At 30.0% G+C, this 23,802-nt stretch overlaps 1 pseudogene; it reads right to left on the minus strand.

The window, feature by feature from the left end:
* Nucleotides 1-10,608: 10,608 nt before the first annotated feature.
* Nucleotides 10,609-16,822, minus strand: LOC110869796 (annotated as a pseudogene).
* Nucleotides 16,823-23,802: the final 6,980 nt, after the last annotated feature.

Consider the following 23,802-nt stretch of genomic DNA (forward strand, 5'->3'; position numbering starts at 1 on the left):
GTTATCTGTTGATCGAAGTTTACAATGACGAAAGCAGTTCGCAATTATATAAATTAATAATTATTAATTTATCGATTAATTAATAACTCTTTTAATTAATAAATTTTGGTGGTCCCAAGTGTATTATTTTATAGAGTTTCTACTGTAGAGTCGAGCGGATCGTTTTCGCTCGGTTTCGCTCGATTGAATTACAACAAAAACAAATCCTAACTTAATTAAAACATGTCCAACACTTTACTAACAAAAGCAATACATAACTAAAATCATGATTCTAAAAATATTCGAAGTTCGAACAATCGGTTTATGAGTACTGTTTTAGGAATTAGGGATTTAGGGTTAGATTTTGATATTAACTATTAAGTTATGCTAGTATATATTTTGGGCTTTTAATTTTTTTTGGCTAGTATATTTTTTGGGCTTTTAATCTTTAAAATCTATATATATATATATATAGTGGAAGGTTCAAATGAGAAGAAATTCTTTGTAAGAAGAAAAAAGAAGAAATTTCAACCAATAGAAATGTTTCATTAGACTTCATTTAATATTTGTACTTAATGTAACTATAAGGGTATATTAGTAAACTTACATACATCATTAATTGGTAGTTTCATCTTTAATAACTAACTATATTAAATTTGTAACTTATTTTTAAAATATATATTTTTCACAAAAAATAAAAATAAAAATTCATTTATAGTGTAGGATAAATCCGAGACGTGTAGGATAAATTACTAGTTGTGTAGGATAAATTTCAATATGTGTAGGATAAATTTCGAAATGTGTAGGATAACTTTTGATGTGTGTAGGCAAAAATATTTAGTGTGAATGATTATAGTCTTAATGACTAATTAATTAGTCAAACATAATAATAAATGAGATGAGAAAAAAACTATTTAATGTTTTACAATTATACCCTTTTATTCTTTTTCTTCTCAATAAAATTTTATTCTCAAATGAACCTTCCCCTATATATATATATATATATATATATATATATATATATATATATATATATATAGGTAGAGGATCCTGTAAAAAGTGGGACTTTTGTGAGAAGTGTGAGAAATAATTTGGGAATGACAAGTGTTCTTTATCCTAATTAATTCAAAAGGGTATATTAGTAATTTGACATTTTTATCATTTAATTGATTTCCAAGAATAACTGCCAAAAAAAAAAAAAACTGGCGAAATGAGTTTTTTTAGGGTTTGAATCAAATTTTGAATTAGGAGCAATTTTAGGAAACATTATACATCTGATTGTTTTATATTCTTCATCATCTTTTAATCGCAACATCTTTTAATCATACATTGTTCATGGCATGGTGTTTTAAACATCTGGATACACTGTTCATGGCGTGGTGTTTTAAAAATCTGGAGACATTGACTATGATTCAACTCATGGTGTTTTATCTGGAGACATTGTTCATGGCGTGGTTTTTAAACATCTGGAGACATTGTTTATGGCGTGGTGTTTTAAACATCTGGAGACATTGACTATGATTCAAGTCATGGTGTTTTATCTGACTTGAATTCCAGATAAAACACCATGACTTGAATCATAGTCAATGTCTCCAGATGTTTAAAACACCACGCCATGAACAATGTCTCCAGATAAAACACCATGACTTGAATCATAGTCATGGTGTTTTAAAATCTGGGAATGTTTTGTATTGATTGTCCAGATAAAACACCATGACTTGAATCATAGTCATGGTGTTTTAAAATCTGGGAATGTTTTGTATTGAATCATAGTCATGTTTTGTATTGAACAATGTCTCCAGATAAAACACTATGATTCAAGTCATGGTGTTTTCTGGATTCCAGATAAAACACCATGACTTGAATCATAGTCAATTTATCCAGATGTTTTAAAACACCACGCCATGAATCTGATTACAGTTCTTCTAAACGTAAAACACCACGCCTTGAATCTTATATAAAACACAGAGGCTTCCGATTTAGATATTGATTATTAATTCCGATTTTTAAGGAAAAAGGAGTGTTATGTAGGTGTTTTTGGTTGTGTAGGATACGGTTACCATATTTGAAACATTTAAAGAGACACTATTGCCTTTCAATTTTACATAAAGTCCCTCTAATTAAAACACAATTTACATTTTTATACCCTATTGATCTCAACCATTAGATCAAATATCCAATGGTTTAAAACACTTCTTACCCTTCTTACATTTTAGACACTTTTTACCATATCCCTACCATATATATATATATATATATATATATTAATTATTAATTATTAATTATTAATAAAAATAATTCGAGCGAAACCGAGCGATCGACGAGCGAGCGGTCCTTTGCTCATGCTTGGATTGAATTTGAATCGAACCGATCCGAGCGGCTCATTTACAAACTGAGCGGGAATCGAACGAGCATTTTTCGAGCAATCGTCGAGCGAACCTCGATCGTCGAACAGTTTGGACAGCCCTAATGTCTATACACCAATTCAGGAGGAAACCCAATAAATCTGGGAAAAACCCCCCTTTGTGGAAATCGAACCCATGACCTAATGGTCATAAGCCTTATCCCACCACCTAGATACCACTAGGTTATAATGCCATGGGTATATATCTGATGATATTTTACGAAAATGATAAGCAACTTTAGAAATTATAACTATCTATAATTAACTTTATATTAAATATCGAAAATATATATTCTTTTAATTTAAATATCACTATTTAATAAGACCATGTGTAGTGGGTAGGGAATTGGACGTTTTTACCCTAATTCACGCCCAAAAACGCCCCAACACCGCCCTCTAGCATTTTTTTGAAATTTTTTTTGTTGGCGTGGGAAAAAAAAAACGCTAGAATGTTAAACTTTTGGACAATGAAGTTTTTTATGGGTTTTTCCTTTAAATTCAATTTCAATGTGTAATCACTGCAAGAGACATTTGTTTCACTCATAATTACACACATTTTTAACTTCAAGCCCACGTGTCGCTTCATGCCCAAGGGTGAGACATTTGTTTCACTTATAACTACACACATTTTTAACTTCAAGCCCACGTGTCGCTTCATGTCCAAAGGTAAGACATTTATTTCACTCAACTCTACACTTGGTCTAATAGAGAAAAGTAAGAAAACTATTATTTAATAAGAGATATGCATGAAAATTAGGGTGAGGACCCACTAAAAATTAACATTTGTCCTAAAAAATGTTCATTTATCATACAATGTATAAATATATATAAATATAGTTAATCAAATTATTAATGGTAAATTACACTTTTCGTCCTTTATGTTTGTATCAGATTGCAATGGATAGCCTTTAACTTCAATTATTACAGTCACAGTCCTTTATTTGCAAAACTCGTTACACTATACGTCCTTTGATTCTAACCTGGTTTATTTTACATGTTAAGTCTAGTCATGTGCAAGGCCCATGAGAGTATTTAAGTAATTTTACCCTATTTGGCTTTATCAAATAGAACTCATGAAAAAGAAATATATTAAATCCAAAAATTTATGCCTTATTTCTCTTCTTCTGAACGCTCTCCCTCTCTCTCTAACAAACACCACCACGGCCACGGCCATGGCTACAACCGCCGCCGGAATAACCACCAAATCCTGCCCATCTTCATCTGCTCTCTCTCTCTCTCTGTAGCCAACAAATCCGTGAAGAACGAAGGTGTACGAGAAACTCTAGATCGGCCATCATCTCAAATAACCACCGTCATTGACTCATCTGTTGTGATTGCGTTTAGGGTTTTGTTTTGATTAAAAAAACAACAAAGAACAAGAAGAAAGAAAATTTGGGGCTTAATAAGTCGATAGATCAAGAATCTGCTCATTTTTTGTTCTCCCGATAGATGGTGATGAGAATTTAAAAAGGCACTGGAATCAAAAGTATTTGTTTGTTGTCAAACCTTTATGAAGTCGTTTCAAAATGCTTATTTTATTAAAATTAAAATATATGTGTAATCAAAAGTCCTTAGATTTATGGTTACAGTTCTCACGTCAATTATAAAGATTATCTTGTCCTAAGTACAAACACTAGCAATGCATATATTCTTTCAATCATCCATTAAAGTTTGAATTCAAAATAAGTCGCACTTTTTCTACTAATATTTAATTCTTGTTTATTTATTTGAAAACTGTATACTTTTAACATGATATGTATAAATAAACTAGTGCTAATACCCGCGAATTTCGCGGTGTTGAGAAATGATATGTTTTTTTTTTTTTGAAAATAATACGATTATACTGGTCATAAAGAAACTGTATGGATGAACATACTATTGAAATTTGAAGATGATACGATTTGATTCTCTGGTTATAATGGCAATCTGAATTTAAACTAAATAAAATAACAAACGCATTGTACCGGAAACGTATATAAAGGGTGATCGAAAACTTATTGTAAGGTAATTGTTTTTTCGGATTTTAAATAAAAAGTGAACCCCTATTACTATAGCACTTATGCTTGCTTGAGTTTCGTAACCAATAACTTGGAATTCGCTTTCGACCAGTTGAAGAAACAATCGTCACCTAAGGAAATATGTTCAGCTTCAATTATATCATGCCACCCAACAACACCGTACCTATGATAGATAAAATATGAAAGAAATTGTTAGTAATTCATATACAAATACAGTGAAAGTTAAATAATAATATATAATAATAAGATAATAAATTGATGCACAAACCTTATTTGACCATCAATATTGTGTGTACGAAGATTCTTAACCCAAGTATTTCCTTTAACAACTTTGATGTTTAGTTCAGAAAACTCATTTAAACCACTTATGTCAGTAATCAATTTGGGAAGGATCTACATTTTGTAAGCACATTACAAATATGTTAATGTTATTAAATGAAAAAAAACTAAAAATAACAAAAAAAATAAAACATAAAAAAGCATAGTAGGATACCAATTCAGTAGATATTGTCATTGCAAAAAAAGGATAGTTAGGATCGTCACTAACTTGTCGATAACCTTCAACATTGGTAATATGTTCATATTCTTGCTCAATCAAAGGAGTGTTGTTTAACAAAACTTGACGACCGTGCTTATTAAATATGGTAATATTAAAATCTTTCACGTCGTTTATTTTAAAACACAAAATATCGCCCGGATTTAACCTGAGATCTTCAATAAATTTATACCAACCATCAGCAAAACAATAATTTGGACCAATCTTTCTAATACGGACTTCCCATTTATGAATCTCGGATACGTTAAGTATAACCTTGTTATCCGGTAAAGGATAATCAAAATGTTCTGAAAGAAAAGTGTCTGGTATAACCTGTAAAGAAATTAATTATTATAAAATGTATGAGTATTATGTTTTACATAAATCGAGAAATAAACCATATAAATCTATAATAAAAGTACGTACCATTGGAGTTTGTAAAGGATTTTGAATAATTTTACAAAACGGTTTCCCCCACTCTTGATTTGGATCATGACAGAAAAGCTTGAACTTAAAAGTACGATCACCAAGATAGTTGAAAATAATAAAGAAATATCCATGGCCAAAGTAATTTAAAACCTCAGACCATCCATGAGTGAAGTAGAATATATCTTCTATTAATTGGATGCGAACACGCCATGAATGTTTTTCATCAAATTTAAGGCTAACAGTTGAGGATTCTAACTTATTCGTCCATATAAATCTACTCATACTAATAGGTATAGCCTGAAAACCAAAAAATAAATATATGAAAAATTTCATTAGAATAAATATCAAACATCAAACAATACTTATAAATTGTTTATAAAAACAATAATGGAAGTTATGTACCTGTTGAAGGGATAGTGGATCAAGTAGAGTTATGATGAAATACGGACCATGACGATACATATTCACCCGAACACGATAGTTGAGGAAGAATACTAAGAATCGAATACTAATAGCAACACATAGAATGAAAGAAAAAAATATCAGCATGTATTTATATGAGAAAATTGGAAATAAAATTTAAGAAACTATAGAATAAACAATTCTTATAACTATTTATGTCAATAATTAATAAAGTCAATATTGTACAAAAATATATAAATAAATGTAATTATTGTAAATGTGTTTTAAAAATAGCAAAAGATTTAAAAAATACTGCTACTAATAAAATTTTAACATAATAAAAGGTTATCCGAAATATTAGTACTAATTAGGGAATATATATTTTTTGTATGATATTCAAATACATAATGGTAAAATAAAAAACATTAGTTTAATATTATTACATAAATAACCGATATATGTTACAAATGAAAATCGATACTTAAATTAAAAATGTAAATATAAATTATAATCATCACATATATCATATCAAAGACTAAAGCTACTGCAATACTCCATCACCTTCAATCAAGTTTCACTTCCCTCAAGAAACATCAACCGGCGGTGGTGAAGAAGAAAATTGGTAAAGTAAGGTTTCCTCCATTATTTCCGATCATTGTATCTGAAATCTCCTCTTTGATTCACACACTTGTTATCATCTGAGTTCAAAGCCAATTTCCGGGTTAAGTGACTTCACCGAAGTATTTCCGGCGATTGATTACGGTTTACACATCAAATCAGGTTTTTCAGTTTTATGAAATTAAATGTTGTGTATGTTATGTGTATCTAAATTAAATTAGATCGTCTTGCATGTGTTTAAAAATATATAATTTCTGTTAATAACATGATTTGGTTGATATATTTGGTGCATCTTATTGTGAAAATTAAAAGTTCTTGATTGACATTGCATTTTGGATCATTGATTCGGTTATAACATTAAAATAGTTGAATAACAATGTTATTTATTGTTCATATATTTAGTGCATCTTATTGTGAAAATTAAAAATTCTTGATATAGATTGTATTTTGGATCATTGATTAGGTTATAACATTAAAAAAGTTGAATAACAATGTAATTTATTGTGTACCTTATGTTATCTAAAACGGATTACATTTATTTGTTTGTGTTTGAAAGTATATAAATTTAGGTTACTATACATATTTGGTTGATATAGTTTGTGAATGTCATTGTGAAAAAAACTTTGGTTATATGATGAGATAATAGTTGATTTGTTATTGTTTATATGTATATTGTATATTGTAATATTGTATATTGTAAACAAATATGTACATCATTGTTAACAGGTATATAAAGATGAATTCCTCATGCATAAGTGTGTTAGATGATGATTACTCGATGAAACTGGTATGTTACAATTGTTAGAAAATAAAATAACTCTAATTTGTGTTAGATAATATCTTAAACATAAATCTAACCACAGGTACTGCCAATTGAGTTTGTTAAGAGTGTATACGGTGATTATTGGCAAAGAACTAAAGTAATGATACATCATCAAAGTGAAAGAAGTTGGACAGCTTATTTGAGAAGTATAAGCGGGGAATCGGTTATAACTGATGGTTGGAAAAATGTCGTAAGGGATCTTCAGTTGGAAAAACAGACATTGTTGCGCTTAAGGATATTGAAAGATAAAGATATTCACATTGATTGTTTCGTCAACAACATATGTGGTGAATCTTTCGTAACAGTAAACCGTTACGGCATTCTAAAAATAATAGTACGTATACATTTATATATTAATCTGTTTTTCTTTATAGTTGTAAAATAAATGATATACATATATAATTGAGAGTAAAATGGTACTAAACTTTTCAGGTGATTCCCGAAGCTTATGTTACAAAATGTTACTCTCAAACGACAGTCAACGATTATTATAACATATGTGCAGCAGGTCAGATTTGGAAAGTTGAGAGGGAGAAAATAAATGATCATTATGTTTTCACGAAAGGTTGTCCGAAACTATTTGATGATCTTGGGATAGAAGATGATGATATAATGTTGTTGAGGAACACGGAAAGCAAAAAATTTGAGATAAAGATTTATCGTCGAGGAGTTGAAGTTGTTTTGAATAAAAAAGAAGAAAGTGATGATGAGTCTCTGATGGAGATAGCGAAAGACACATACTACAAAACCGTCAACTTTGTAAGTATTAACAGCTTAAAGTTAAACACTTTAGTAATAATTACGTCTCTTTTGATAATATCTTATTGTATAACAGAGTTTCGGTGATGATGATGATGACTCCACAGATGAGATGATTTCGGAGGTAGTAACCTTATATTTATGTAGATTAAAATACATTTAAATCAGATGTTGTAATTTTATTAAATATGATACACAGATTCATGAAATTAGTAAAAAACAGGAAGTGATTAAGAACAGTGCTGGAAAAGAAAACTCAAAGGTATAATTTGAAATGGAAAAGGTCTCAACATGTATAGGAAAACATGTAGAGGAATATTGTCTTAATATGTTTTTTTCTTTTATGTTAATAGGTTACGAAAAAAGGTAAACATGTAGAGGCATATTGTCATGCGGAGGTCAGTAAGGAGCTGATATGCAGGACAGAATTTGAAATGGAAACGGTCTCAACAGATGGAGAGATAACTCGGAAACGGATGGTACGTTTACCACCACTTTTGTGTGTCGTATACCAAATTACTACCAAGACTCTGCTAGTAAAAAATCATGTAAAAATATATATTAAATCTTTTTAAATGGAGGTGGGTAGAAAGATAACGTGTGTTTGTAAATATTAGCAAATAATTAGGAATAATTGGTAGGGGCAACATAGGCAGGTTGGGTAACAGGCTATTTAAGTTGGGTCACCTTGCCCCCAAAATGGAGTAAAAAATTTCACTAATTTGTGGACACCTCTTAATCTCCTTATTCAAATAATACCTTCCATGAATAAAAAAACTATTAACAAACCTTGTGTATGGATAACTTTAACTTTGGCTTTTTAAACTGTGTGTCCAGTGGGCATTGATCTATAATATTTCTTTGTTAAATGGTAGAGCGATATTCACTTACCCACAACGTAGCTGTAAATGTATTGACTCACAAGTATTATGTGTGCAACCTGCAAGAATAATCAAAATAAACGTGCAAATAAATATAATTTATCTTACAAAAATAAGAAAAATAGAGAAAAAGTAAAACAAATTATCAGTAAGTTACATGTAAACATATCTAAAGGTACTATTGGTGTGGCTTCATGGTTTCTATGAATATATGAGTTTGAGTAGTTTGTAGGTTTAGAAAGAAATGAGTCACTTTTGTTCTATTTTCATCAACCCTTTGTTAGTTATGGTGAGTACGCATGACATTAAGAAAATAAATGTCAATACTTCATAATAACAATTTAAAATTGATTCAGCAAATAAAATAATGGTTCGGGCCTTAGTGGATCCATCTAGAATCTAGATAGCTGCTTATAACTCCAAAAAATCAAGAAAGGAATTTAATTAACTTTTTTAAGGGGTGATTAAAAATTATCATATAAATTTACCTACATCATTAGCGATCTCTCTATCCAGCTCGCCAGGCGTAGATGGTTTCTTTGATTGAAGCTTTTGCAATGAAGCTATATAGCCAGCCAAGCTTGTAGAGTTGATGATAATTACCTACTCTTAGAACGCAAGAGATTAAAAAAAAGAGAAGGATCGGTAAATAAGAGCTTGCAATAATTGAATTGATACATATTTCAGTAAAACTGTATTGATAATTAAAACATATTTTATAAAACAAAACCTAAAGAACTTGAAAACCATAAGTTAGATTTTATTCTAAATATAATGTATGTGTTAAAAAAACATTTATTATTAACTTAGATTTTATTCTAAATATAATGTATGTGTTAAAAAAAAGGTAAAGGAAAAAAGAAAGAGGGATGATCATGGATTAAAGATAGCGGAGGTTGAAGGGAAAGTTGTTGCAAAAACAACTACTGTTGAGAAAATTGGAAAGTATGATTTCACAATGAAAGGAGAAAACCGCATGGTACGTATTTTTTGACATAAAAATCATAGACTGAAATATTTTAAAATGAATATGGCTGAATGAATTCTTAAATACGGATTTGCATGCAGCGAATGCCTGCTAATGTTGTAAGAGCAGCGGGATTCAGAAATAAATCTCATAAGTTAAACGTGAGGAACATGAAGGGAAAAACAATCAAAATGAATGTTAGGCGCCAAAAGAATGGAAATGCTATAAGGTATGCAATTGAAGGTTGGCCGATGTTCATGAAGGAGAATGGACTTTGTTTGGGTGATAGACTGCATTTCACATTTGTAAGTTCATCAAATCTCCTGATCTTATCAAATGTGGATGGGGTTAATGCATGATAACAGGTAATCTAATGATGAAGGTGTTTGTGTTGAACAAATGATAACTGTTTTGTGATGATGTTGTTTGGTTTACTCTTTTTTGGACAAAGTTTATGTGGTTTTGATGTTTTATTTTGTTAGTATGTAGTTTATGGTTTAAGACAACTACTATTATATCATCTAATTCGGTACCATAAATTTTAATGTAACTAACAGTTGGTATCATGCATAAGTACTTGTTGGTTTTCAATGTTTAAATTTTTATATTTACAAACTAACTTGTGTTTGTTTATATGTGGTTATGATTATTTTTATAAGTGGTATGTGATATATATTACAAATGAAATGTATAAAAAATATAAAGTAAAATGGAAATATAAATATCGGAGTAAAGGAATAAAAAATATGACAGTTGGATATTAATATTAAAATAATTAATCTTAGAATCAAAACTATAAATTTGAAAATATCTCTTTGTATACAACATTTGTAGTCTTATTAGTAACGTTTCCCTCAACATCTAATATTAACATCCTTAAACCATCAATGCTTTTGACTCTTGAAACTGCAACATATAGTTGTCCGTGAGTGAAAACAGGCTGCTTTAGAAACAAACCAACCTTAGATAAAGACTGTCCCTGACTTTTATTTATCGTCATTGCAAATCACACAGCTATCGGGAATTGCCTTCTTTGTAGCTTGAAAGGTATTCGTTTGTCAGAGGGGGAAAGATTGATCCTTGGTATAAAAGTTCTAGTACCAATATTATTACCAGAAATCACTTTGGCTTCAATAATCCGATCACCAAGTTTTACAACTTGTAATCTTGTACCATTGCACAGACCGTTTTTCTGATCAAGGTTACGTAACAGCATGATAGGAACACCAACTTTTAAAACCAATTTATGATTCGGCATTCCTGAAACCTTAAGACCATTTAGAACATCGGGGGGGTAAACATTGTGTCGAATATGGTCAGTTACATTCTCCGATTGGCAGATGGAATCTGAACTTAGATACTCTTTATGATCACCAGGAAACATTGCTAATAAGGTATCATTTATCTCGTGAACAACGTCGTTCTTAGGAGCAAGTATGGCTCTTTCCTGGAAATAATTTGGATCATTGAACGATTCAAGTATTGACGGATACACAAAGTTGATCAGATTACCAATAGGGTTAGTGGACTCAGTAATCAACAGTTCTTGAGGTATATCAATAAGAGCTTCTCCGTCGTTGCGACCACCAAGTTTTCCCTCGCCAATATCCAAAAGCCATTTAGCAAACTCTTTTGTCTTGTCAATATCACCATGATTCATGCCAACAGTAAGCCTCATGTTTTTTGTTAGCCTAAGTAACTTGCATTTATTCCATATATATGACGAACTCAGAGAAGCATTCACGATATCCTGTCTAGAGCCATTAGGAACAACAGGAAGAATCTGTCTAAAGTCACCACCAAATACAATTACCTTTCCTCCAAATGGTAAAGCTTCGCTATTTGAACAATCAGGCATCAATATATCTTTTAAGGTTCTATCCAATGCTTCAAAGGCATGTTTATGAATCATAGGAGCCTCATCCCATATAATAAGTTGTGTTTTTTTTAAAAGACACGCAAGTTCAGATCCAGGCTTCATGCGGCAAAGAGAATCCTCATTTAGATTCAGGGGGATGGAAAATCGAGAATGGGCTGTTCGACCTCCAGAAAGTAGCAAAGAAGCTATACCGCTTGAAGCAACATTTAAAACAATTTCAGACTTACTTCGAATTGCTGCCGACAATGTCTTCCAAAGAAAGGTCTTACCGGTGCCACCATATCCGTAAACAAAAAAGACACCACCTTTGTTTGTTCTAACAGATTCCATAATCTGATCAAAAACATTACGTTGCTCATCTGTTAAAAGTAGTAACATATTATTCAACTCATCTTCCATGGTATTTTGGAAATAAGATAACTCCTCGTTGATCAATCGATTATTAGACGAAGAAATAGACTCATCATCAGGATAAGGCATATTTGAATAGTTCCTCAGAGATGAATTATTACGAAGTAAGAACTTCTCAATCTCTAACAACGCCAAATTCTTTATTTCTTCGTCAGAATAATTTAAACCTGCAAACATAATTGAAGATGTATTTCATAATACAATAATTCGTAGTTTCGAATATTAAAGTATATTTTGGTAAATATACATAAAAGAAGTTGAAGGGTAAATAACAAAAAAAATTTTGTACAAATGAAGTTTTCTTTATTTCATTCAAATAAAAACATTATCAACAAAAAATATTTAATTTAATAAATATATTAATTGAATATTAGATAACATGCAAAATTTAAAAAAAAAAGACATACCATCAACATTCAAATGTTTTTCTTGTCTATATAAAATGTCATCCGATAAATACGTCCATGTTTTCTCCCATACAAAATCAGGTCTAGACAAACTACCAGACATCAGCATTGTTCCAAATAACGTACGTAGATAAGTAGCACTTCCAGACAAATTAGCTTCTTTTATAGCTTCAATGTACTCATTATCATCGTCCAAAAGCCCTAGCGCATAGCATGCGTCCCTGAAAGTTGGATACAAAGTACCATTTACAGTACGAATATCTTCAAAAGATTTTGGTCCCTTTACTTTGTTCAATAATATTCTGAGGTAGTATGCTTCACCAGCTGAAGGAAAGACCGAGTGAATCCTACCGATTGAAGGATGTCGTTTCCTTATATCCCAACTGCGAGTTCTTAATTTAAAAACATACTTTGATGGAAACTCAACATAAGTAAGATTACGTGCCTCCGGTAATTTTTCGTTACACTTCATCCAAGATAAGAACATAGTAGAAGCAACAGATGGTTTGTTAAGAACATCGTCAATGTCATCGTCTGCGCCATATACTACGTTTTGCTGACCAGGTAAATGGAACGGCAATCGAATAACTGCGGGATATCGATAATGAATATCATATGAAAAGATTCTCCAAACAGATTCGCATGCAGAAATATACCGGCAATCATAATACTTTTCTATCTCATCGACTACAGGTTCCTGCTCATCCTGATTTCCACTTTCAACAACTCTAAGAGTAGTTCTATCTGGGCCTTTGTTAATGTACTTGAACAAATATTTGATAGAACCAACTTGATTGCACCATTCAACGTTAATATGCGCCTGGTATCTTTTTAACAAAACTTTACTATATGGAACAACATATCTATTGTCTACGTTCACACGTGATTTAACAACAGATAGGCCAGAATCCCTTCGACGATAAACTGGAAATCCTTTTTTATCCAAACATGTTTCGTTAACAAATTTCTTAGGAAACTTCTTGGAACACTTACGATCGATCATGCAAGGACAATTCATATTGAGAGGACCACACGGACCATGAATCATGTAGTCTGCCACAAGTTTATATAACTCTGGATCCTCGGCTATGTCTGGAATTTCGGCAGAAATGATTGGATCTAGTTGGTCAACAGATAGAATCTTGCTGTCAGAATGCATGAAAACACATATGTGTGCATGAGGAAGTCCGCGTTTTTGAAACTCAACAGTATAGACAACTACAGAGTACAACAAAAAACATATAATAAATTAGAACAATTAAGTAACTTATATTATGAACATTAAATATATATTAATAATAATAATACTAATAAAAAAAACGTAACGTTATTTAAAAATAGTAGCCTTTAAATGTTATCGTATAAATAAACATACCAGAATTAACTCTACCGAGCAACTTGCCTTCTTTCAATTCTTTTGTTATGGCATCTAGTTTTATCTTGAAAATTCGACACAAAATGTCCGGTCTATCTTCAGGCCTTATCGTTGTATCTTTTAAAAACCTTTGCACCTCCGGCCATTTTGGATTACACGTAATAGTGATGAAAAAATCTGGATACCCAAACCATTTGCACAAAGACATTGCATCTAAGTAATTTTGCATCATATATCGAGAACCGCCAGTGAAGGAAGATGGAATAAATATACGTGTTCCAATTTTTGACATATCTTTTTTTCCAGCATTACTTGCATTCTGAATATTCTGAACAGTTTCTGACCTCAAATGAGTTTGTTCTCGCCGTATGTAAAACAACCTTTCACTCTCAATCATAGTGTAAGCATCAACAACAAATTGTTGGAAAAGTCTTTTTGCATTATGAATCAAAGAAAACTTATCGACACGATCTTGTAGTCTATAAGCAAAGAACTCACGCATAGTACACATTGGACGTTTGCTGTTCGTGTCTGGATTGAGACCTCTATGAAGAATGTCAACCCTGTACATATCTTCTCCGTATGGAAATAAAAGAGGGTATTGTAGAGAAAGATAAGAAGGATGTAATTCACTTATGCGCTCAATCCGACCAGATCTTGTTTTTACTACTATATCACGATTCTCAACAGCTTGAGTCAGATCTCCAATAACTAATGCAGCAACTTCAGAAGCTTCAGGAAGGTTATATGTCCTACCATCTTTGGATCTTTTACCAATTAGACAAAGCTTCAAGTCGATGTAAGGGTTTTCGTTTAAAGAATTTCTAGCTTGTCGATAAATTTTAACCAAAGCGTTGTGAGTGTCTAACATAAGTGTAAGTTCCTCAATGATCTGAACATCAAAAGCTGACTCAACTATTGTAAAAGAAGTGTTTGACCCCCTATAAAAGTAAGAAAATATATGGATTAATAGCAATTATATATGTATTACTAACATTAATATCATTTAAAATAAATCGACAATTATAGGTAATTATAAACACTATGAAATTAATACATACCCAACTGCATTTTGTCGATTAAATATTTCATTATCTGTGTCGTATATATACAACTGGCTGAATTTTGGCTCCTTTCCGTCATCAGGTAATAGACTCCCAATAGTATGATAATTTTGACCACTTAATCGAAAGACATAAGGTGCATTTCCACGGTTGATAGTTTTGTCAATCCTTCCTCCCATGGATGTAAATGAGAACATAGAATTATAACGACGAATGTTTTTTAAAAAGAATTTGCTCTTCGCACTGACGCCAACATATAGATCTTTCAAAATTTCAGGAGGCTGCTTAAAATCAGGTAACAAAACTTTGCCGTATGCACAGCAAAGGAAATAGTTAGGTTTATTTCGCTTCTGTTCTCCCCTATCCGCCTCTGCTTTCCATAGCTTTGCGCTACACGTTCGACACACGATAATCTGGTCACCATGATCCAAGTAGTCTGTACATTTGTTTATTGCAGTTAAAAGATTAGTGTTATTAAAAATAATAAATCTTTGTTGATAAAAAACAATATGAAAATAAATCATTGAAGCAGTATTAAATAAAAGAAGATTAACTATACCTTTTGAAACACCTTTTAAATGTTGATCAATTATATCTGCAACCTCGTTATCATCATCTGTTGTCAAATCAATAATAGGTATAGGTGTTAAGTTTCGTCGTTTTCTTACTAATTTCCGCTTTCCTGATGACATTCTTATCAATGGTGAAGGTTCGTCTGATGCTATAACAGTATTTGGTGGAATTGTAGTACACGAAGAAGGTATCATGACTGATGCTGAGTTGCTTGTAATGTTTCTTGGAATACCACTGGAAGATGCAATGTTTCCTATAAAAATTATTATAACAAATGCTATAAAATCATATAATAAAAACATAATTAAAAAATTATATAATTTCGTTAACTATATATTAAAAAGCTTGATAATAATATTGGTAAGTAAATTAAAATTAATGTACATAAATGACATGAATTAGTAAAATTTGAGGGATATAAAGTTGTTATGGTTTATAAAACACTTGATGATATAAGAAAACAAACTTTATTACATAATATGTTAAGAACAACATTACTCGCGCCTTACCTGAATTGAAATTAGATGAAGCAGAAGAGACATTGATACTTGAGAGGACGCTAAAAGGTGATTTATTCAACGTAAAAGTAGTGTTCGGACTAATATTCTCTTTACTTGGCGTATAAGAGGTTAGTGACGATTGAGTCTGTGTTGAATTTTTATTCAATCTTTTGCTATTCAAGATTATACGTCTAGCCTTCCTTCTTTTTGCAGCCTCATCCTTGTCTACATCAAGTATAGAAACTCAAATGACATGTAAATTAGTTAAATTTATATAAATATAAATTTTTGTAATAAAGTAAGTAGTATAGATTTGAAAATACCATTGGAAATATCATGTGAAGGATTTGTTGAAAAAGGAAGATACGTATTATGAGTTTCCGAATATGATATACCAGACGAAAAATTGATGTTTATACCAGGCGTACATAATGATCTGTTATAGAAGGTAGATGTGGATGAAGTTACATTTTCTTTATTATTATGAGTTGAATAATTTAGTGTGGCTTGAGTCTGGGATGAGGATGTATTGAATCTTTTATTGTTTCCATATATTCTTCTAGCTTTTGTTCTTTCGACAGCTTCAATTTTGTCAATGTTGCTGCATGTATCAACTGAGATGATATATGAATTAGTAAAACAATGAAATGAACTGAAACGATAATTGAAATAATAATATCTTAAAAAAAAATTATAGAACATACAGTTAGATATATCAGACAAAGGAGTTCCTGAAGTAACATTTATGTTACGTAAATCTTTATCTGATGCGGATGAACCTTTACGAATATGAGACATTTTCTAAAATGCAAACTGTAATTAGTTGTCATATATTGTTGGACATAAGTTTATATATAACATATATACTATATAATAAATAATATATAAATATACACATAGATAAAGAAAATGTATAATGAGGATAGAACACGTACCTTATATCACATGAAACCGGTAAGCATAATAGAACACTATTTCATACTTTGTCAAATTCGATGATGATGTTCTTTGTGGTGAGATGAAATGAGGTACATATAAATAAGAATAGATGAGAGTGTATTCAATTGGTGAAAAGGAAATAACCTTAAATATGGATATAAATTTAATTGATAGTAATTAAGAAATAATTCATTATGGTGTACCCTTAATTTAAGAAATATACATTAAAGGTAATTAGCAGTTTTTTAAATAACTTATTAGTTGGATCATAAATACATATGGAATGTAGCAAAATCACATATCCGATAGGTATGCTTTCTATAATTAGCAAACATGACCATATTTAAAAAATTATTTTTTAGTAACTAATAACGGACACCATAAATTCATGAAAAAAATATACTTAAAAAAATGTTATTTGTTTTTTATACAGATTGTAAAATTTGGATAGTTGTTATCATAATAAATGTTCTAACACAAATGATTTGTTATAATAAAAACCACATACAAAATACGCATATACTATTAATTAATGTTAACTGAAATGTAAAAAAGAAAAAAGAAATAAACAATAATTATTATAAAAAAAACAGGTACACACTTGTTGACAATTATTACTCGATACCAAATATCACAACTTTTTAAATTCAAAACATGTATTGTCCTGAAGAAATAGTGTTAAGGAAATTAAAAAAACAGGTACATAAAAATAAAAATTATTACTCGAAACCAAGTATCACAACTTTGGAAATTCAAAACATGTATTGTCCGTACCATTAAATAAAAACCATAAATCCAAACCACGAATTCAAACAATAAATTGTTTTAGACGACATCAACAAAAACCAAATTCTCAAAAGTCACCAAATATCTTAATGTTAAGAAAACTTGAAAACTATTTCTCAACTTTAGGAATTAAGAGTTTCCTCTTCTCCGCACTGTTGAAATCCTGAACCTCTCCAGTCTTTTGGATCTTCGTTGCAGATGTGTGAGAATCTTCTTCAACATCGTAGACTTGGACCAAGTTTCGCTTCACTTCATCCTTAGCTAACATGGAATCAGGAGTATCAGTGAGATCCAATGAAACAGGTGAAACGGTGCTCGCCATGTTAGAGACAGGAGTAGTGTTTTCGATTCTTTTGGAAGCAGAGTTCTAAGAAAAGACAAATGTAACAGGTTACAATTGCATATCATAAATTAACATATATATAATAAAAGAAATAGGAAGAAAACAAAATCTGACACGAATACCTTGAAACCATCAGATGTCTGAGAGTCAAATTCTGAAGCATCAACATTGAGAGACATATTTTGAGAAGACTGCATATTTTGTTCATATAAAAAAAATATAAACTACAGGAAAGTAAAATATTTTATACGTACATCAATAAGGTAAAAAAAATTTATATTACATACAGTTATCTGTGAAGAGGATTGCTTCTCTTGAAGAACAGATATAACGTTAGGATCCACAGTCAGCTTCAGTATACCGTACTTATGTATGTTATACTTCAAGACGTAGCCAGTAACATCAATTTTAAAAGCAGCAGTTTGGCCAACCAATGTGTCAACTTCAGCAGGAATCTTCATGGAATCAGAACGCTGAAAAATAGTAAAATATTTTATCAATTTTTATTAAACTTTTTGTACATACAAAACATAAAAAATTTTAATAAAAAAAATAAAACTTACAAATTCTGGGTTAGCATTAAGAATATCATCAACAGACTTTCCTAACAACTTCCGTGCTTCACGATCAAACAAAGTAAGTGTAACAGAAGCTGATGGGTCTTGAACTCTAAGTTGAATCTTAAACCTATTGATAGCATAAATACATATTTTAAAATCAAAACAAATGTTATACTTAAAAATTTTGAGGGTTCAAAAGGTCTATTGTCTTACTTGAGTGAAGAAGTTATAGTTTTAAAAGCACAACGATCAGATACACAGGTAAGAACCTCCTTTGTAACAGCAGAACCTGATTCCTGGTTGTCCTCACTCAGATTAACAACTTTGTTGATCTTCTTGTTACATCTATTGCAACCCTCATAGAACCATCCTTCATCTTTGTAAACACCCAGTATATTACCAAGAATAATTACCTTGGAAACCTGCATATGTATATGACAACATAAAAGAATATAAACTAAAGTTTCACTAAAAAGTTTTAAATTATCAAAAAAATGATACCATCTTAAGCGAAAAAACATCACAAATATTCATAAAGTCTTTGCTTTGCAAGATTTCCTCTTCAACAGATTTGGCGATGGAACCAAGGCTCGTGGATTCACTGACTTCAATAGAATTTTCTAACAAACTATTGAATAGAAAAAATAAAAATGTAAAGTTTTTTAACTTATACATTCATCATAATATGGATAATACTTAAATATATATGATAGATAAGAAATAATGTGTACAGTTTTTTTTTATCATACCGGTTTCTGAACTCATCGACTTCAGGACAATCATGATTGCAAAAAAGACGACTAACAGTGTATGAATTGTTTACATACGCAACCCCTATAAATAAACAGTTGTATGTTAGGGATAATAAATATATAAAATAAATCAGATTTTAATTAAAAAATGTTATTAAAGAAAGAAAACAAACCATTCCACCACTTGACCTTGCCAAACTGCAATATAATGATTGCATGAATATTTTTTCCCTTGATACTCTCAAAAAACGACAAAACCTTATCACAGTATTGATCCCACAGAGTAAGAAATACCGTCCGACCCCTAAGTAATTAATCAAATTAATCAAATTAATAATAATAACATGGTAAAAATAAAGTTGGATAATTTTCATTATATAAGTATGGTAAAAAAATATACAAACATATTAATTGTAACAATAATATGTATAATGGATTTTAAGATAAGGGTTAATTGCTTACTCCAGATCAGATATCTCTATAGTAACCTTAACAGCCTGCTTTCCAGTTAATTTGTTAGTTACAGTCTCTTTAGAAAATGATCGAACCAAATAACCAATAACATCTACAACAAAATAAAAAATACATCACTAAGAAGACGCCACAGAATGAAAATAAAAAATGTTAATTAAAAAAAGAGTAACATCTTTTTAAATAATACTATAACATACATACCTACTGTAGAGTTTGAAATACGATTACTGTTCAAGAGGTCAGAAAAACTCAAGAAATCAAAACCATACGGTGATCCACCAATATCCTCACATGGAATAACTTCGGTTGTCCCCTGGAAACATAGCCTATTTTGATTGTCAACATACCTGTACGTAGAGTTATTAAAACCTATAGTTGGATTCCTGATAATCAAACATTTCTTTTCAACTAATGACGGGCGAAATTGTGGTAAAACTCTATTCAAGCATGTTGCCTCCATCTTTGTCCCCTGTATAACGTATGAAAATTATACTTAATAAAGTATACATTTTAAAAAAAAATCATATATATATTTAAAATTTGATAAAAATAAAATAAATATACCTCTTCGTCCATTAGAATCATGTCAAATGAGTATAACTGACTGGGATTCCTCCTTTCAGGGTGTTCCCAAACCCTGATCACCCTAACCTTGACAGAAAACCGCTCTTGAAAGGCATCAACAGCTCTGAACATGGTAATGTTATGGTTTTCCATTATATCTATCAGACGACATAAAACGTATTTCAATATACGAATCAAGATAACTAAAGAATATGAATCTAAGTAAAAAAAAATGCATAAAAAATTTCGAAATACAGAAATAGTTTATAAGAAATCTTTTAAATCAAAGAAGTAAAAGAAGATTATAATATGCTTCTATAAAAATGTAGGATGAAAAATTAGAACGTAACCAAATAATGGAGTAATATGAATGACACAATGCGGAAATGGATGAAGTTTTGAAATAATATTTATAGTACCAAAATGAAAATGTATATAAGGAAACAATCAATTATAATAAAATTGACAAATTTTGAATAATCAAGCAGCAAGACTCAATATCAGCATCAGCAAACATCAATCAAGATCCAATCAACAACATCTTCTAAATCAATACAAAAAATTACTAAAAAAATGAATATGGATAGTATGACTTTGAATTTTCTTTAAAAAAAAATAATAACAAATTATTATTGATAAAATCAATTTGAAACTTCTATCCAAAAATAAAAGAATATTTTAAGTGTATCATTAGTAACCTAAACAAAATTTACGGAATTTATATAAGTAAATAATACAGTAATCACCATTCCTAAAAAATAACATATTGTTTCTAAAAATAAATAAACCTATTTTACTTATTGTATTGAGTATATATATATAGATAGACAAAGATATATAGATATATAGATATAGATAAATAGAAATATAGATATATAGATATGATTGAACAGTATGAAGAAGACATTTATATGAATCACTTTTTATATGTACAGTTTTTGTTATTAATGTATAATCGAATCATTTAAATAGAACATAAAAAGCAAATAACTATATTGTGGTTATATATAATAAATTATAAAAATTTGAAAGAGAGGTGCAATATACTTACCGATGCTTGTATTGAGATGAACATATAGGAAATCTGTGATGAGAAAAAGAAACAATATGTCGATGAAGGTATCAGTCAGAGAGATTCGAAGGAACTTTTTTTAGGAGTCGTTGACATTGCCGAGGAGTGTAAGAAAATTATATAACTTAACATTTGCTCAGACTCCTTGGCAATATCAACGACGCCTCTATGTTCCAAGCAAAACACTTTGCCTGATTTTTTTGTTCAACTGAACCTTAATGTATAAATCCATGTAGACGGCACAGGAATACTATAAACCTACAAAAACATGTTTGTATACGAATTAGACATCAGATTCTATACTGAAAATCAACAGTAATGTTAATTATCATTCATGCAACAGATATCAATGAAAAACAGATACAGGCAAAAATTAAAATTAAAAATAAGAAAAAAAACAACAACTCAAAAAAAAATTCTTTATAAAAAAAAACTTGTTCAATTAATTTATGGTGCATACAATAAAAATTAAGTCAAAATTAATAATTTTTTAACGTTGAAATTGTAAAATGAGGCAAACATTTTATATTTTATATTAAGCTTAGATAGATATAGGCGAACAGTATGAAGAAGACAGATATATGAGTCACTTTTCCGATTTACATTTTTTGTAATTTCTATTAATTAATGTATAATCTAACTCAAAATATTTAGGTGTATAATAAAGAGTAATAAACAGACATGGTAAAATATCTTAATATGTTTATTTATATTTACTAACTATGATAACTATGATGTTAACATCAGTTATTAACAAATATTTTCTATATGTAAAATGGATTAATATTGTAAAATTTATTTCTTTATGGTTTATTTGGATCAATCTTTTTAAACATTGTTTTTGTATTCTAATGATACAAAGTAAAAATTTAATATAACTATATATTAGGATAAGGTGTAATTCAATAATGGGAACACAAACTAATATTCCAAACATAGGTCAGATAACATAAATTGTAATAACTTAAAGTTTAAAACTATAAAGTTTGTGATAAGATTGTATAGAAATAAGTAATTAATATACGTATCATATAAAAACCAAAAAAAACAAACCAAAATGTCCAAGGAGTACTAAATATGGTTAAAAAGGAGAAACAACCCTTTCTACACTCAAAACTTGTTCAGTCTCGTCAAAACAAAAATAAACCGTGTCACCCACCTTAATGCCAGCAATGTTCATTAATCTCGACCAACTACTTAATGCATAACAATAACCTTCGAGTCTCGCTTGACGTATAGTACCATTACGAAATTCCATCTGAGGATTAAGATGCAAAAGTCTCATTGTGATACTTTTAACACCCAAATCAAGTTTAGCCTTTATGGAAACATCATCAGGAAGCCGCTGTGTTTTATTAAAAAATATAAATTAATAAGAACATCAATCTTATCTTATATCTTATATAAGCTATGTATTATGTAAATAAAAAATTATATATCGAATATTTATTAGTAACTAAAAAGATATTAGAACTTACAAAATAGTCAGCAGCCATTCGAACAAAACGAATAATATGTCCAGTGGCTTGTTCAGCAACAGCAGAGGGAGGCAAATCTTGAAGAGAATCAATAGGTGCAATATCAACCTGAAACTTACATATAAAATTTGTTAGATTTAATAATTCAAATAATCAATTATTATATTTATATTTTATATATAAATAATAAACAAAAAAAAAACTTACATCATCGACATGTACATGATCAAAGTTCATTTCAATACCATTTTTATCAAATACTCTTAAATGGAAAGAATGACCAAACCATTTTGTAAATAAAAAATAAGAACCGGCCTCCAATTGATATTGAGTAACTATCACATCAATACCCGCTGTAAAGCAGACTTTACCATTACAACCTTGAACTTTAAGATGAAACTCTTTATTGTCAAAATACATAGTGGAAATTATATCAGCTGACATATAATCATGAGACTTTGAAAGGACAGAATCAGGTATTACCTGTATAAATGATAAAAAAAAAAATTAAATAAACATAAGACTTGTAAGGAATTATTAAAAAATGTAAATATATGAAAAATATAATCAAAATATAAATATATTGAAAATTATTCTTACAGTAAATTGAGAAGGCGTAGCTACAATGGATGACCAGAAACAAATAGAACTCAATCCATTTACACAGTATGTTAACTTGAATGTTGTAGAATCCAAAGGAGTGAAGATTACAAAAGTGCCAGCTTTAATTCCTAAATGTGTAATGACATCAGACCAACCGTGGAAAAGGAAAAAGAGACCTTTTGCTTCACTTATGTAAACAGTGAATTT

The sequence above is a fragment of the Helianthus annuus genome, chromosome 8 (assembly GCF_002127325.2).
Source record: "Helianthus annuus cultivar XRQ/B chromosome 8, HanXRQr2.0-SUNRISE, whole genome shotgun sequence".
Lineage (NCBI taxonomy): Eukaryota > Viridiplantae > Streptophyta > Magnoliopsida > Asterales > Asteraceae > Helianthus > Helianthus annuus.